Here is a 15576-nt window from a genome sequence, read left to right as displayed (position 1 = left end):
CACAGTTCAGGCAAAACCACCCACATACAGAAAACTCTTTTTAAAACCTCAGAGAAAGACAGGATGAGGTGGAGCAAGCATGAGTAAGAGGAAGGTGAGCTGAAGCTGCAACAAAGCCTCCCCCATATTCTCATGTGGCTTCTTCACAAACTCCTGACAGGCTAATGAGGGAAGGCTACTCCGGGGGTCTAATAGGCTATGACAGCAGAGTAAGTAAACTGCAAGGCTGTTTTCCACATGCTTAAATGTAGGATGGGTGTGAAAGCCATCAGAAGTATTACCATTCCATACGACCTATGACAAGTGTCTCTTTCACTTGAATTTCCTTGTCCACTGTAAAATGCGGGGTTTGAATCCAAAAGCATCTCTGATGTTTCCCTTGGTTCAAAAAGCTTTGACGATTCTTCAAGTTAGGGTCATAGTCTTCAGGGGTCTCAGAATGAAAAAGAATGACATTTCAACCTTAACTAGTAACAAATGTGCCCAAACTAAGAGGACATGTGGAATGACACTGACTGAGCAAACTGGTTCTGTGGCCACTGTCCTCTCCATTCCCCACAATCCCTCCGGTTTTCAAAGCAAGCGCACGTGTGTGGTTCACTATATAGTTGCAGAGATGAACACTCTTATGCTCTGAGATTATGGGATGCAGAAGAAGACAGGGGTAGAGACTAGCCAGGAGGAGTTGAATTATGTCTTGCTGACTTCACTGCCGTGATCTAGACAGAAAGTCAGAGGTATCCATCTCTGGAGGTTCTCAGTAGCACAAGTTAGTTTTACTCTTTATGAACATAATAAATGTTTTGCTCTCACTATGTAGCCTTGGCTGGCCTGGAGCTTACTATATAGACTGTGTAGGCTTTGAACTCAGAGAGAAAGATCCACATGCCTCTTGAGTGCTGGAAATACAGGTGTGCACTACCATACCCAGCATGTACTATTTATTTTGAATGACATATATTAATTATATAAAATAAGAGGTTTCATTGTGATACTTCAATGTATGCTTATAAGATACTTTAACTGTATCTATTCAAGCTCTTGTTCTTTCTTTTCTTTAATCATCTGACCAATTCCATTTAAGTTGCCTTTGTACCTAGCCATCATGCTTTGTCCATAGAAAGTTCAAAGGCTGAAAGGGACATCATTTGATCAAAGTTGGGAAAATCTCCTCCAAATTTAAATATAGCCTCCTCCACAGCTTGCCCCAGTCTAGGCTGGGGGCATCCTGATTAGCATATGCTGTCTCCTGTGAAGGCAGAGGAGTAAGACAGATAGGCACCTTCAGATTGCAGGCCTTCATTAGCCTGTCTGCTCATATTGATGGCACAATTTTCCAGTCAACTTTTCACCTGCTCAAAACCCCCACAGCTCTGTACTTCTGACCTGAAGCTACCCTCTCTTTCCACTCAGCTTCCTTCCACTTAGTCACAGGTGGTCAGCTGTGCCATAAAGGTAAAACAGAAGGAATTTTCAGGAAGGCAAGAAAATAGTTCCATAATTGGCCAGAGTCTTACCACACCCACCACAGATGCCACTGTCTGGAGCTAGCAAGCAAGGCAATATCTTTGAATATAACGCCTTCTAATGGACAGAGAAGCAAACTGCATTCGACCCTGAACAGGGTTTCCGAAGAAAGTGAGGATCAGATAAAAAGAACCAAACATTGTAGTATAATTATCACTTGGCATACACCAAGTAGCTTCCTAGAGTTTCAGCAACACTAATTCATTGACATCTCACAGGAGCCCTATGAGAGGGTTAGGGTTAATTTCTACTTCTAGCAGATGAGGCAACAGCAAAGTGTTTGTGCAGTCTGTTCTGCACTAACCCAGCTGATAGAGCCAGAGGCAGAATCTGGGCACACAAGAAAGTTAATGAAAGTTAAAAAGCCAGCACAATGTCAAAGCAAGGCATAACCACACTATCATGTACAGAAAGGTACTTAGGCTAAACACGCTAAAAGTTAAAGACTCCAGCATCTTTTATGAATGAAAAATAATTCCAAAGAGACAGGGGGCTTCCAAGCTTATTCCAGTCACTCAAGACTAGCAAATTTGTATCATACACGTGTCTAGCACCCTCTCCATGTTCTCAAAAGCTTCAGGACTCAGCAAACATCTCATAACAGAGCTTGGATTTTCAAACTTCTCCAAGTGGCATTTTCACCACAAAGCATTTGTCAGTTAGGAAGGAATGAGAACAAAGACCGAATTGTTCATCCTGGCCTGAGAGGTAAGAAGGGTCTCAGTGAAAATACCACTGTTCACTGGAATATAATGTGTATCATCTTTGATATCCCCAATTCTAGTAAAAGCTTGAGCACTCATGCGCGACTACTGGGCATCTATAAATTGATGAAACACAACAGCAGGCAGCTAGCAGACTCCATCTAAGGTACTCAGCCCATCTCCACCATTGACTAACTTCATCCTCCTTCCTCCTTGTCTGAGAGGAACACTAACAACTTCCTATGCCAAAGGATCAAAGACAACTATGTCCAAAGGATTTTGAATACACGTGTGCTCAACTATATACCATCTACAGAAGCCTTCAATGGTTCTCCATGGCGTTCTAGATGAGATTTCAACACTGATCTCAGACATCACATCACAGTCTTAGCCAAGCCTCTGTGCTCTATAAATGTAGTTCAGAACATTCACTATTATTGGTTAACTAGGGCACTCCTGTCTTAACACTGTGACAAATAACCATAGCCAACTACCCTAAACTCCATTTCATTGGCTTAGAACAGTGGTTCTCAACCTACCTAATGCTGTGACCATTTAATACAGGTCCTCGTGTTGTGGTGCCCCAATAATAAAATAATAATGATAATAATTATTAATAATATTTATAATTGATATAATGTATCAATAATATAATGATAATTATTTTTTTTCAAGACAGGCTTTCTCTGCGTATCCTAGACTGGCATTTGTAGAACAGGTTGGCCTCAAACTCAAAAGAGATCTGACTGTCTCTGCCTCCAAAGTGGTGGGATTAAAGACAAGTCCCAGCACACCCAGCCATAAAAATTATTTTTGTTGCGTCTTTGTAATGTTAATGTTACTACTGTTGTGAATTGTAATGTAATGAATCATATGTTTTATGATAGCCTTAGATGACTCCTGTGAAAGGGTCATTTGACACCAAAGGGGTTCTGACCCAAAGGTTGAGAACTACTCTCCTAAAACATTTTCTGTCCTTTAGCAAGAGTAAGTACAAGCTATATGGTTTTTCTTTTGTTTTGCTTTGCTTTTGTTTTTGTTTGTTTGTTTGTTTGTTTTGGTAGTGAGTGGTCATCTGCCATTTCCTGACATGTAAGAGCATGTTGATAACTGCACGGTTGCTTCTCCACAGTGTGGCATCTATCTATGCTTAGCAGCCTCTGTGACTGCTTCAAATCCAGAGAAAGAACTTTCCCAGTCAAGAAGGATGCCTTGGGTTGGGCTGCCTGCAGAGGCCTTTTCTCCTAGCTCAGTCAGTACAAAGCCTTTCAAACACACTTGGACAGGCAGAAGGACAGGAAGGAGAGGCTCTTCTCACAAAAACGTTGATTTCCCCTGAGCCCTTGTCCCTGGCTTCCTCATCTTCAGCCCTGTTCCTGCTTGCAGATTTGTGGTGCCCCCAATTAGCTGGCTGTGGCTACAGTGTGCAGGGGGCAGACCCATTGCCCCTTCTGCCTCTGCTGCCCCAGAGTTCATCTGGGAAGACTGCTGATTGGCTTCTCTGATTGCCAGACTGTAAGAGTTCATTAAAATGGCAGGTGACCAAAGTAGGCATCATCATGGGCTTCAATCTTGTTCAGCCAATCACATTCCATAGTCAGGAAGAAAAATGACTTTTCAAGTCTGATTTTCACTTTGTCTCCCCTCTGCCATGTTGAAATGAAAGCTGAAGATCAGCCAGGGCAAGGAATCTCCCAGAAAGCATGTGTAACTGTACATCAGACTAGGGGTGGAAGAGTTTGCTTTTGAGAGGTAGACAAGCTGGGAGCGGGACAGGAATATTGCTAGGTTTCATTCTAGGTTTAAAATGAAGAACCACTCTGATACCTTTCCTGTTTTTCCTTCTATTTCCACACATTCTGAGTAATGGGCCCTTCAAAGCAACATGGCAGGGCTCATGGGTAGCAAGGAAGAGAGGGACAGAGGGAGACAAAGAGGGGGGAAAAGGAAAGATAGAGGAAGTCCTCTGAGTGGGATCCATGGGAGGTGGGATGCAGGCCCTTAACTTCATCCTGTGTGACTGGATGTCTCTGTACACCAGGAAAGTTCTGAACAAACAGGATAGCCTTGATCCCTCAGACAGTCATCATCACTGCGGCTAAGGATCTTTGGGGATTCACCATAAGCCATGCATGGTTCTAAATCTCTAACACGCTGAGACTGAGAGCATTAACTTTCTTCTGGATCAGTGTGAAAACTTGAGACACAGAGTTGCTAAAGTCTGCAAGCAACTCAGAAGTGACAAAGGTAGGATTTGAATCCAGCTTCTCACTGTGTCCAGTCCAGCTTCTTTGTCCCTACTTAAAATCTCCTCTGATGGCACTTGATTTCTGTTTACGAATCATAACTCTGATAGCCAAGGAACTGGAACTAGTTGGGGCTGTTGAGCTACTTGTACAATGAAAGAATGGGCATTGAGTCTCATGTTTGAAGGGCTCCCTAACAGGCTCTAAGAATGACAGGATCAAGTGGGTGTGAAATTTTGAGAACATTGTTATGGCGGTTGCAAGCTTGAATGATGACAAGCAACAATATGGGGACAGGAAGAACAGCAAATTAGGGATCATGGAAATAGCTCCAGCTAGAGAAGATAACTCAAAGTTCAACTTCAGAACCTGCAGAGGAGGTCCCCAGGCACTCATTATCCCTAAATGTTTATACTTGGGTCCCCAATTAAGTACCTGCAAAAATTCAAGCCAGCACATGGACACTGCTATTTTCAAGAAACACCAGGTCTAACTGCTCCACAGACAAAATTCCTAACCATAATTGATGCCTTAAACCTCAGCAGCTGTTTACACAAGTTGGCGGACACCCACAGGAATAGCAGTGGAGGCATGAGTTGCTAAGTGATGGCTAGCATTAGGCTAAGCCAGCCTGTGTGTCACCTGTTCCTACACATCGTATTGCCTGGCTATTAGATAACACATCTGTATCCCTGACATTACAGGTAGGCCAGGTGGGGACGGCTTGCGGATGGTGATGAATGAACTCTGTCTGCACCATTGCATGCTCTATCAATGGCTGCTGGATCGGGCCACTTTCATAATTTATAGAGAGATAAATCTTCTGCATCTCCAGAGATCCTCTCTTTTCGCCTTCCACCTCCTTTTCCTCTTCTCCTTTCCCCTTCTTTTTATCCTCCTCCTTCTCCCTATTCCATTTCTCTGTCTCTGTCTTTCTCTCTAATGGAGTGTGGCTAGGAAAATTCTGCTTGCTTTTTATATTTACCTCTTAGATGTTACCCCTACATAGTTTCTAAACTCAACTGAGTCCAGGATACAGGTTATTAAGGACCACTTGGTCTTGTTCTTAACTTGAGAGTGGTGATTGTGGGTTGAGGGTCATGGGTTGCTGTGGGTGAGGCTGAGAGGCAGATGTAGTAGAAAGAGGGTGGGATTCATGTACTCTGGTCTTTGAGATCTCCTGCTCAGTCTTCGGCAGAAACATGTGTTGGGGGCGGGAGTTTGAGTGTGTACATGTATGTATTATGTATGTGAGTGTTAAGTGTGTGTGGTTGTGTAGATACATGTGAGTTTGTGTGTGAGTGTGTATGAATAGGTATATGTGTGTGGTTGTGTACACACGTGCAGGTGCTGGGATTTGAATTCTTTTCCTTAAAAGTGTGCAGCAGGGGCTCTTAAACTGAGCTATCTCTCCGGCATTTGACTAGGTACTTCTAGAAACGACTCAGCAAGCGCTATCTCTCTTGCAAAACAAATGATGATATCAATGGTGGGATGGATGCTGAAGAACCCTAGCCTGCAAGATGAGATCTAGCCTTGAAGTCAGTTTGACGAGAATGTATTAGAAATGCATGTATGTGGGTGGCATACAGGAATCCATACTAAAGTCTCACACCTTAATCTGGCTTGCTGCCCAACCTAGCTTAGCAAATGCAATATTGGACATAGAGGATTTTCAAAAGCACAGTCCTGGAGATGTGTGTTCAGTAGGTAAGGAGGCTGTTGGGGCTTTGTTCTTGCTATGCAAATCTCAAATCTAGGTATCTTCCTAATGGGGAGATCTGCTTTGATGCTGTAATGGAGTCCAGTGGCTGTATTTCTAACCTGAAAGAAAAATTGACACAACTTTTCATTCTCAAGCCTCCTCTCCTCTATGTACAAAATTAAATCTTCATTAGCATTTCCTTCCTATAGAGGGAGAGTTAGATGAGCCAGTGCAATTAAAACGTAACATCTTTTGATAGAACTCTATTTATTCAGACGTTTTGGTCGGATCAACTACTCATTTCAGAATTGTTTTCATTATTTTTTAAAAAAAGAAACATTGAAGTAGCCAATGTAAGATTTTACTTTTCTTCTTTTTTTATTCTTAGAGATGGAAATCCAGGCTTTTGTGTTTCAACAAATCTAACTGGAAAAACCAAGGTTGCCAGTGACCAGCCATTCAGAAGCCTAGCTCTGCCCTGGTGTGTGACATTGGCTCTGGAAAGCAAATGCTATTTGGATGAAGCATGACTATCCAGACCCAAGATCCAGCGGCGATGGCTATTTCTCCTTTCCCATCCATGAGCAGAATCTATTGTTTTGAAGGGCAGCCAGTCCCTTAGATTCCAGGACTCATGGGGTGTCATCCCTGGGCTCTACTACACACATCATTCTTTCTGCATTGCGTGGGAGAGAAGACAGCAGAAGCTGTCCATAGCTGTCCAGGGAAGTGTGAGAAGTTAGGGGTTGTTTAAAAAGAACAAATCAGAAAGCTATGACTGAGGGGATGAATAGACAGGAGCTTTGCCCACACATCTCTGTCATGGAAATGACTTGTCTCCAAGAATCCTCCTTTTGGTAATCCCCAGGAAAACAGAGAATGACATTTGGTCAGGAAGGGAACAGTAACTGATATACTGTCTGCATTGTTTCTGCTCTCTGAAAATAATACAATGAAAACAACCACCTCTTTTGTTTTGTAAGAACTTTACACATGAATCCTAGGGAAATACCCTCTGCTCTTGCTTTTTAAAGCAGAAGTGAAGCAAGGGAAAGCGACCCCAGCTGACAGCAGAGAGAGAAGTGCAGGCTGGGGTTTGAGGACGGCATGGCCCTAGTGTTATCTACTCGATTGTGCTAATGGGGAATTGGCACTAGTCATCCTATTCGGTTCCATCTCAACTCAAGCACTTGTTGAGGCCATCTGGTACTCTGGGGTTCAGAGAGCACTTGTCACTGAGATGAAGTTGTTGGGGTAGATGTCAAATAGGGAAGGCCTAAATTAATTTGCTTAATCTTTCATGGAACTCAGAGAGAGAACAAGAGCTGAAGAGGGGTTAGATGATTTGTTCTCTAAAGTCTGTTATATGTCCATGAAACAGCAGAACAAAAACATGGGACACTGGCTGCTGGCTTCAAAGTTCTGAGTTCTTCAGTGCCTGATTTTAAGTCTTCCTTCAAGGAGGACTAGTGTAGAAGACCTTTAGGGATATGGTTCCAATAGAGCTTTTCCCTTCTCTCTAAGTCAAATTCAGCTCAGATGCCTTTAGTGGAAAGGGGTAAGGAGGAGGAGTTATGGGGAGAGATGTGAAATCATGGTAAGACAAGGTCAGGGGATTAGCTTGGAGGTTTGGGTAAAGTGGCAGTAGGTACAAAGGGTTTTAAGTATTAATGTTTTTGTCTAACAGGTAAAGCGCTGAACTTCTAGAAGATGAGAGTTGACTTTCTTTACTCTGATTCTTCACAAAGCAATGCTTCAATATAATATTGTATATCTAATATTGTATATTCAATATAATATTGTATATGATGAATGGATGGATAGATGAATAAAAGAATCAATGAGTGAGCATTTACGCTTGTTGTGATGACTACTATTAAAAAGTAGAAATGATCAAGTGTTGGCACAAATATGGAGAAATTGGAATCTTTGTACATTGTTGGTAGGAATGGAAAATGACACTACAGGAAACAGTATGGGCACTCTTCAAAAAAAGCAAAATCTAAACTAAACATACAAACTAGCAGTTCAAATACATACAAAAAATGAAAATGAGGGTCCAGAGTCAGTGTTTGCACACTCACAGTAATAGCAGCATCACTCACAGTAGGTACAAGGTGAAGGACTATACACGTGCAGAATTTCATCCAGCCTTAAATGAAACTCTTAGATAAAGTACAATGAGGATGAAATTTGAGGCATGATAATACTTGGAATAGTCATAAAACAGCAAATACTGTACGGTTTCATTATTAGAGGAAAACTATGTAGGAAAAGAAGGTGCTAGTTGGTAGGTCTTGGAAAGAAGGATGGAGAGCTACCTTAACAGGCTCTGTGTCCACTGAATTGTACTTATAAAACCTCAAAATGGTGCTCTGACCAAAATAAAGATGAAAGAAATAGAGTTAATATTTAATGAAAAAGCATTATAGGTGCATTCCTTATAGTTTCTTTCGTGTTCTATCTCTCCAGTTTACTCATGTTGGGACATGTAGAAGAATTACCTTTGCATCTGTGTAGTAATACTATCTCGGTAAGAAATTAACTGACTGCAATATCTCTCGATATTTAAGGTCTAGTGAAGAAGCATATGCAGGAATAAGTAGGCACCCTGTAGTCCAGAGCTTCTCAACTTTCGGGTTGCAACTTCCACAAGGGGTCACCTATCAGATATCCTGCAGACCAGATATTTACATTACAGCAAAATTACAGTTATGAAGCAGCAACAAAATTTATGGTTGGGGGTCACCACATCATGAGGAAGAGTACTGAAGAGCTGCAGCATTAGGAAGGTTGAAAACCACTGTACTAGTCAACTCCTTTCAGAAGAAGGTAGAATGAGTACACACACCCCAAACCAGCAGTGGGCAGCTAGATGAGCTGACTGGAGTCTGTGGTCTGACAAATCCAGGGCAGTTACTGGCAGTCTTGTCAGTTCCCAGCCTTCAGTGTCCCCGTGTGTGAGATGCAGATGAATAGCTTTACCCTGGTCACCCTTGTGGTTTGTGCAAGCGTAATGGAAAATGAGAATATAGACATAACACACTACTGTGAGGCAGCCCCATGATGCACCCAGTGTAGTCTAGTGCTGGAGTAGACACAACAAGAAGATGCAGCTCAGTTCAGGACAGGGCTGCACCCTGAGTAGGCAATAATCAGAAGCATCAAGCCCAATGCTAAAGCCTCAAGATTCTCCTTCAGTCCTCTCACTGCGCTTCAGGCCAGTGGAGATGGAATTCTTCATGGTTAGGGGAGAACAAACCATTCAGGCTTTCCCCTTTCCTGGCCCTTTACTACTAAATTTGGAGGAGAGAAACTTAATATACAGGAAGAGATGTTGATTCTCAAGAGCAGACACTGCCTTAAAAAAAACCATGGTGAGTTAGCCTACAGGGCAGGGGAAGAGGTTAGGATGGTTTTTGGAAGGCTGTTGAGAAATAGTTGGATCTAGGCCCAGAAAAGGATAAACTGTAGAAAGCAGAGAGCAAGGCTCTGTCACAGTGTGGGTTTGTGGACCCTGAGAGAGCCTGAGTCACTTTGACTCCATTCTGCCTACTGTCTCTAGGTTACAGTCAGCTATTTCAGGCATGTCCTCTTTTGTGAATGCTGGCAGTTTAGTTTTAAACTCTGATGCTGCTGTCTTGAGTTCTGTATTGAGTTTTGAACACAGAGCCCTGGTTTCCCCTTTGCTTTCAGTTCTTCAAAGTACAGCATCCAATCTATAGACAGGAGAATACAGGCAAGCGAGCATGTCTGCCAGCGTATTCTAATCTAGCTAGGAAGGAGATATGGAAAAATAACACAGTTGAGGGTGGAAAAGGTTGTAAGGAGTAAAAAGAATGAATCCGAGGAAACAGACTCAAGCAAACTATGCTTCATCCACAGGGCTTCTAAAAACCATACTATTTGTAAAATTATAGCTTGTCCTTCCATCAGTCCTTCTTGAGTAACAGCCGTCATCTCTCTCCTCATCCCCATGCTTCAATCTATTTCAAAAGTATCCTTCACTGCTATTTGCCACCTCTTAAAGCCATGTACTTGATGCTCAGAGTGGGACTTCGGCTGAGTCAGAGACCTTGATACTCCAAACCTAGATGTACAAAAGGACACATTTTAATTCTATATTCATTTTAGTGCTTTGAATGTTTTATACAAGTATAGAGTGTATCTTGATCATATCAAACCCTCACTTTCCACTTTAAACATCCTCCCTCCCAAGATTCTCTTAGCCCATCTCTCTCCAAATTTCTTATTTTCCACTCATTTACTTATTTATTATTACTTATTAAATCAAGTTAGTGTATCCCATATGCATATAGCTATAGGCTGATTCACTGGGGCATGGGGACCTAACACCCAGCAACAGTGCCCCAGTCAGACTAGGGCCTTGGGAATCCCTCTGTCCTCCAGGCTGGAATTTGTACTTGACTTGATCTTGTGAAGGTAACCATAGTTGCTAAAGGTTCACATGTGTATCAGACAAGTCACATCCAGAAGGCAGCAGTTCACAGGCTGGCTCTTGCATTCATTCTACTTCTTCTGTGATGTTCCCTGAGCCTTAGGGAGGGAGTTGATAATAGATATCTCATCTACAGCTGAGCTTTTAAGAGTCTCATCACTTTGAATACTAATGAGCCTTTTTGTATTGATCGCTATGTACTGTGATAGAAAGTTTCAATGGCAAAGTTTAGATGTGTAAGTTTATGTATATGAATATATACATACATATTTGTAAGGCACTTTGACAATATGACTATTTAGAAAAACATCACCAGGCTAGCCTGTAGGTCCCATGACTTTACTATCTACAGATCTTGATCAAGTTTATGGTATGAAGCATTGAATCCCCTCCTGCAGAACAGATCTCCAATCTTGTCCTGAGAGCAGTTTGGTCCTCACATAAACAGTCTTACCATTACTGCTCAAGGAACACCATTGCCTCACAGGCTGGTATAACAGCATGCAGGGTCCAGCATTGGGTAAGACCCCTGAAGTCTCTTCTCCCCAGCAGCCTGCATGGAACCTCCACGTACTCTGTCAGGGAGAGTGCTTTCTGGTCATATTTATTTCTCTGGGACCTACAGTCAAATAACGTGTATTACCATGATTAGGGGCTTACAATCTAGTTATAACGGTCAAGCAATAGCAATTGCAATAGCTTGTGTTGTTTTAGATACCTTTGACCTACTGACCCATAACTGAATGGAGGTAACTCTTGCTTGGCACTGAGATTTTCATTTACTAATCCGTGTCCTCTGGGAGTCGCATTGTTCACTAGTGTGGAGTACTTCGACTTCTTAAAAATCCTTCAAAAAAATCTATTTTTCATTAACTTACAGACTTCAACAAGTACCACACTGCTATGAAGCCTGTCAAGCACTGTGCAACACACAGCTCTGGAGTACTGGAGAAAGCATCAACCCAGAACCCAAAGCCAGCACACCTTCTCCGGACTTACCATGAGCCATGTATCCTTCCTGTATTCCTAATTACACTTAAAGGAAAATAGAAGATAAAAGATACCATAAGGGGGAAGGGCTAGGTTGCTGCTGGAATGGTAAACCCTGCAGGACATTTGAGCATCAGGCTTGAAGCAACTCTGCAAATATCACACACGGTCAGTCTGGACCCGCAGACAGTGAGATCTTACAACCAACGTAGGCCATGTTCCACTTTCTCGCTAATGTTTCTATCTTGGACGTTTCAGAATGTGCCTGAGCCTAAGTTCCAGTCTCTCATGACTATTTTGCCCTCGGAATGTGATCAGAGCCTAAGACAAGAGAAAAGTATAGGGTTATCTAAACATTGTGGTACCCTTTCCTAGCTCATTGCAGGAGGCAGGCTGTTCTCTGTGTATTAAAAGTAGTCAAATTATTGCAAATGCCTAGTCAATTCCAAATGTCACCAGATACCAGTAAACACAAAGCCAGCTACGTTCCAGACTGGATCATTTAAAACATAATTATAATAAATGATTTAAAGCAGTCCTTTTAATTACTGCTACATATCAAAGCCTCAGGAAGGCATTCCAGAAGAAGTGTTTCCTATTGTAACTGCATAAATTTAAATGTCATTAATTTCATATCTGTCATTCACTTTTCTTCTACTACATTGATCTCTGTATCCGGGAACTCACTGGCTCCCATTTCACTTGGGGATTTCATGGTTTTTGACTTACAAAGACTTTTGTTTTCTGTCTTTTGCTCCCAAATGCCATTTTTATTCTGAGGTATATTTTAGGGGAGCGCGTGGAGACTAAACTGAAGGATAAAATATGAGACTAAGAGAAAGCAAAGCCACTGCCCCAATAATTACAAGAAGTCAAGGTTTTATTCCTGGTTCAGTCAGCTATTTACTGTCCGACTTTGGACAAGACACAGCACCTTCGCTGGCCTCGATTTATTCTTCTATAAGGTGGGATGGAGACGAAGCTCCGATTTTGTCTATTTTGGAAGGTCAAACCGAAAGTGAAAAATGATTTTATAAATCATTCTTTCAGACAGTGAGCCAGTTGGTAATTATCCAGAATGTTATGACTATATGCTAATTAATATTCTAGCAGCAAGGATGGGAAACCAAATAAGATAAAATGCCCCTGGGTAAGAAGCTCATTGTTTAGGGAAGGGATAAGATAAAGAAGCAAGCGTAGGCCTTTGGAGTCCATGTGCTCTCTCATTTATTTTCTTGTCCACCTGCCTCATTTTCAGCCTGAAAACTCATGTATTGTTCAATCCCCCAAAATCCATCCAGCCTTGTCTCTGGGACCTAGAATCACATCCACGCTTGCAGTTAAAGTTCATTTTCTGGTCAGTTGTTTAACTTAAATATTCAGAGACACAATCATAATTTTTCCTCCTGTCAGAAAAAAAAATGTGACTTCTTAACTGGTATTTCCAGTCTACCTTAAAGGCACTGTCTCTGCTCAGAATTAATGCACTTCTAGGGGAATGAAATCAGCAGCATGGAGAGAAGTGATGGCCTTTTTGATTCTCAAATAAACATTTCTCAGAGGGACCTTGTAAGTCCTCCAGGGAGTCTCACAGTGATACATTCAAATGCCACCCATCTGTACAAATATCAATATCTAAGTTTGTAAAAAAGACCTACATTTTTCAAAGGAGGCCATCAGAAAAGTACATTAGACTCCCGCGCATCGATTGCTTTATGCTGCCTCATAAAAATGGCTCCTGGACTACCTTGGAGGATGGAGGGGAAAGAAGCCACATAACCCAAGACATTTCTCAAGTCTGGAGTCATTTTCCTTTGCTACTCCACGGGTAAAGTGAAGATTGGTTTAGGGGCGCCAGAGAACAAGTGGGGACATATGGAGAGGCTGAGCTCAGTGGTGATGCTCAGGAAATTAAACTCCCACTGGGACTGAAGCCACAGACAAAAGAATGATGTCCCTCCAAGGTTGTTTGCACTTCCTCAGTGTCTGGATTATAAGGTCAGACAGGGGGCATCTGACAGTCAGAGACTTCAACCCCTGAGAGGAAAATGGACAGGATGAGAAAAGAGGAATTCTCTACACAGTCTAGGTTCAGGTGCTTCATCAACATAGGCAAATTATTTTCTGTCCTCCATGATTTGTTTTGTGCACTGTAAAGTGGGAGTAATACCATGCACATTAAGATGAAATGAGAGGCTAGGCACATGGCATATGCCTATAAATTCCAACATTTCGGAAGCTGAGGAAGGTGGATTGTGAGTTTGAGCTAGCCTAGGCTACATAGTAATAGTCTTGTTGTGATTAAGAGTTAGGAAAGCAACTGTCAGGCAGTCATAAGGAACATGCTTAGTAAGTGAAAAGCCCTAGGTTTGATCCCTACCTCTCTACTCACAACAGAAAAAAGGAAAATAAATAAAAGAAAGAACTTGGTAGAGCTCTGTATTTTATCTTATTGTTATTTGTAGGATGGTGCCTGACTCAGGAGAGGTGAGGAAACTTATGTTTTTTTTTTTTTACTTTTTCTTTTTTTCAGAGCTGGGGACCAAACCCAGGGCCTTGTGCTTTCTAGGCAAGCGCTCTACCACTGAGCTAATTCCCTAGCCCCGAAACTTATGTTTTAAGCAGTTAGTAGACACACTTGTCTCTCCTCATTATCCTTCCATTTCCTTCCCTCCATCTCCTTTCTCTCTCCAAAAATATTTGTATTAAATGTATGGCTTGTATAAATCACTCTCCTATATGCATGTGTACCAATCTAGATAGAAGTGTGAAACAGAAAGGTAATTTAAGCTGGAGGTAATTTAAGGTAGCTGCAGATCATGTAGGGATAGCCAGGGTTAAGGATAATGGAGAAGGTATGTGAAGCACTCCAGGAACAGCTCTCGGGACAGTCTTTGCTCACATTAATCCTTGAAGGGTAGGCAAAGGGAGGGAGCAGCTAGACCAGGAGACTCTGTGTCTGTAGTCGCAAAACAAGGTTTCTCCTCAAGAACTGTGGTTTCCCATGGGAAGCAAAAGGCTCTGGCAAGAAGGGAGCCAAGAGAACCTCCCCTCCCCTATACTAGCTCCATCTGGTGTCTTACTGGTGTCTCCTACTGGCCAAATACTGTCAAGAAGCCAATTAACAATCTATGGCTCTTGAGGGAGGCTACAAGCCCATTGGCCTAGATGTTTGGGTACAGGGCTATAGAGGCAAGAATAGACAGTTCCCCACCAGAATACATTCTTGCTGTTTACAATGACGGGTGTAGAGCCAGCTGGCTGAGTTGGAATCCTTGTTCTACTACTGTGGTACTTTGGGAGGCTTAACTTACCTATGCCATAGTTTCCTCATCCACTGAACAGTCATAGTACAAGCATCTATCCAAGGACCATGGTGAGGATTGACATAACTGTGCACAAGGCACTTAGAACAGTGTTTGTCGCACACCAAGGGCTGGTTTAAGAATGAACCCATAGGAGTTGGGGATTTAGTTCAGTGGCAGAGCATTTGCCTAGCAAGCGCAAGGCCCTGAGTTCGATCCCCAGCTCAAAAAAAAAAAAAAAAAAGAATGAACCCATAATCTTCTACTTGAGATACAAGGATTAGCTATGAAGATGAGTGAGGAAAAAGCTTTCTGGAACATCTTTAATCCCAGTTTCTGCTGACTCCTCTCTCTGATGCCTCTCTGACTTTACTATGACATGGGAGAGGGATAGGTGATGGGGAAAGTAGACGTTACAGAAATGTGGTTGTATTTTTTCATCCCTGCCAACATTCTTATTATCATTCCTGTTTCCACGATATTAGAACCGATGTCCTAAGTTTCTGCCAATTTTGAGCACCCCTGCCTCCCTGTCTACCTTGACTCCTGATGACTTAGGAGTACATGAACGGTTGCTCTGAGGAACTGGCTTTGGTATGCTGTATGTTGTTGGTGATAGATGGATTGTGTTTTCCCTAAT

At 42.2% G+C, this 15576-nt stretch overlaps 1 protein-coding gene and 1 long non-coding RNA gene across 9 annotated transcripts in view; one reads left to right on the top strand and one right to left on the bottom strand.

Annotated features, from left to right (window-relative positions):
• The window catches only part of LOC120103116 (uncharacterized), a 44390-nt gene extending 30327 nt beyond the window's left edge, over positions 1 to 14063 (top strand). The window contains exons 5-6 of the long non-coding RNA XR_005505192.2: positions 11522 to 11650; positions 13080 to 14063. This is a non-coding gene — a long non-coding RNA (uncharacterized LOC120103116). The remainder of the gene's footprint in view (positions 1 to 11521; positions 11651 to 13079) is intronic.
• Dab1 (DAB adaptor protein 1) overlaps positions 1 to 15576 on the bottom strand; it is a 1121076-nt gene that overhangs the window by 638704 nt on the left and 466796 nt on the right. The gene's annotated exons all lie outside the window — the stretch shown is intronic.

This window comes from Rattus norvegicus, chromosome 5 (assembly GCF_036323735.1).
Source record: "Rattus norvegicus strain BN/NHsdMcwi chromosome 5, GRCr8, whole genome shotgun sequence".
NCBI lineage: Eukaryota > Metazoa > Chordata > Mammalia > Rodentia > Muridae > Rattus > Rattus norvegicus.
Note: the sequence above shows the minus strand (reverse complement) of the source record. Positions and strands in the feature narration are given on the sequence as shown.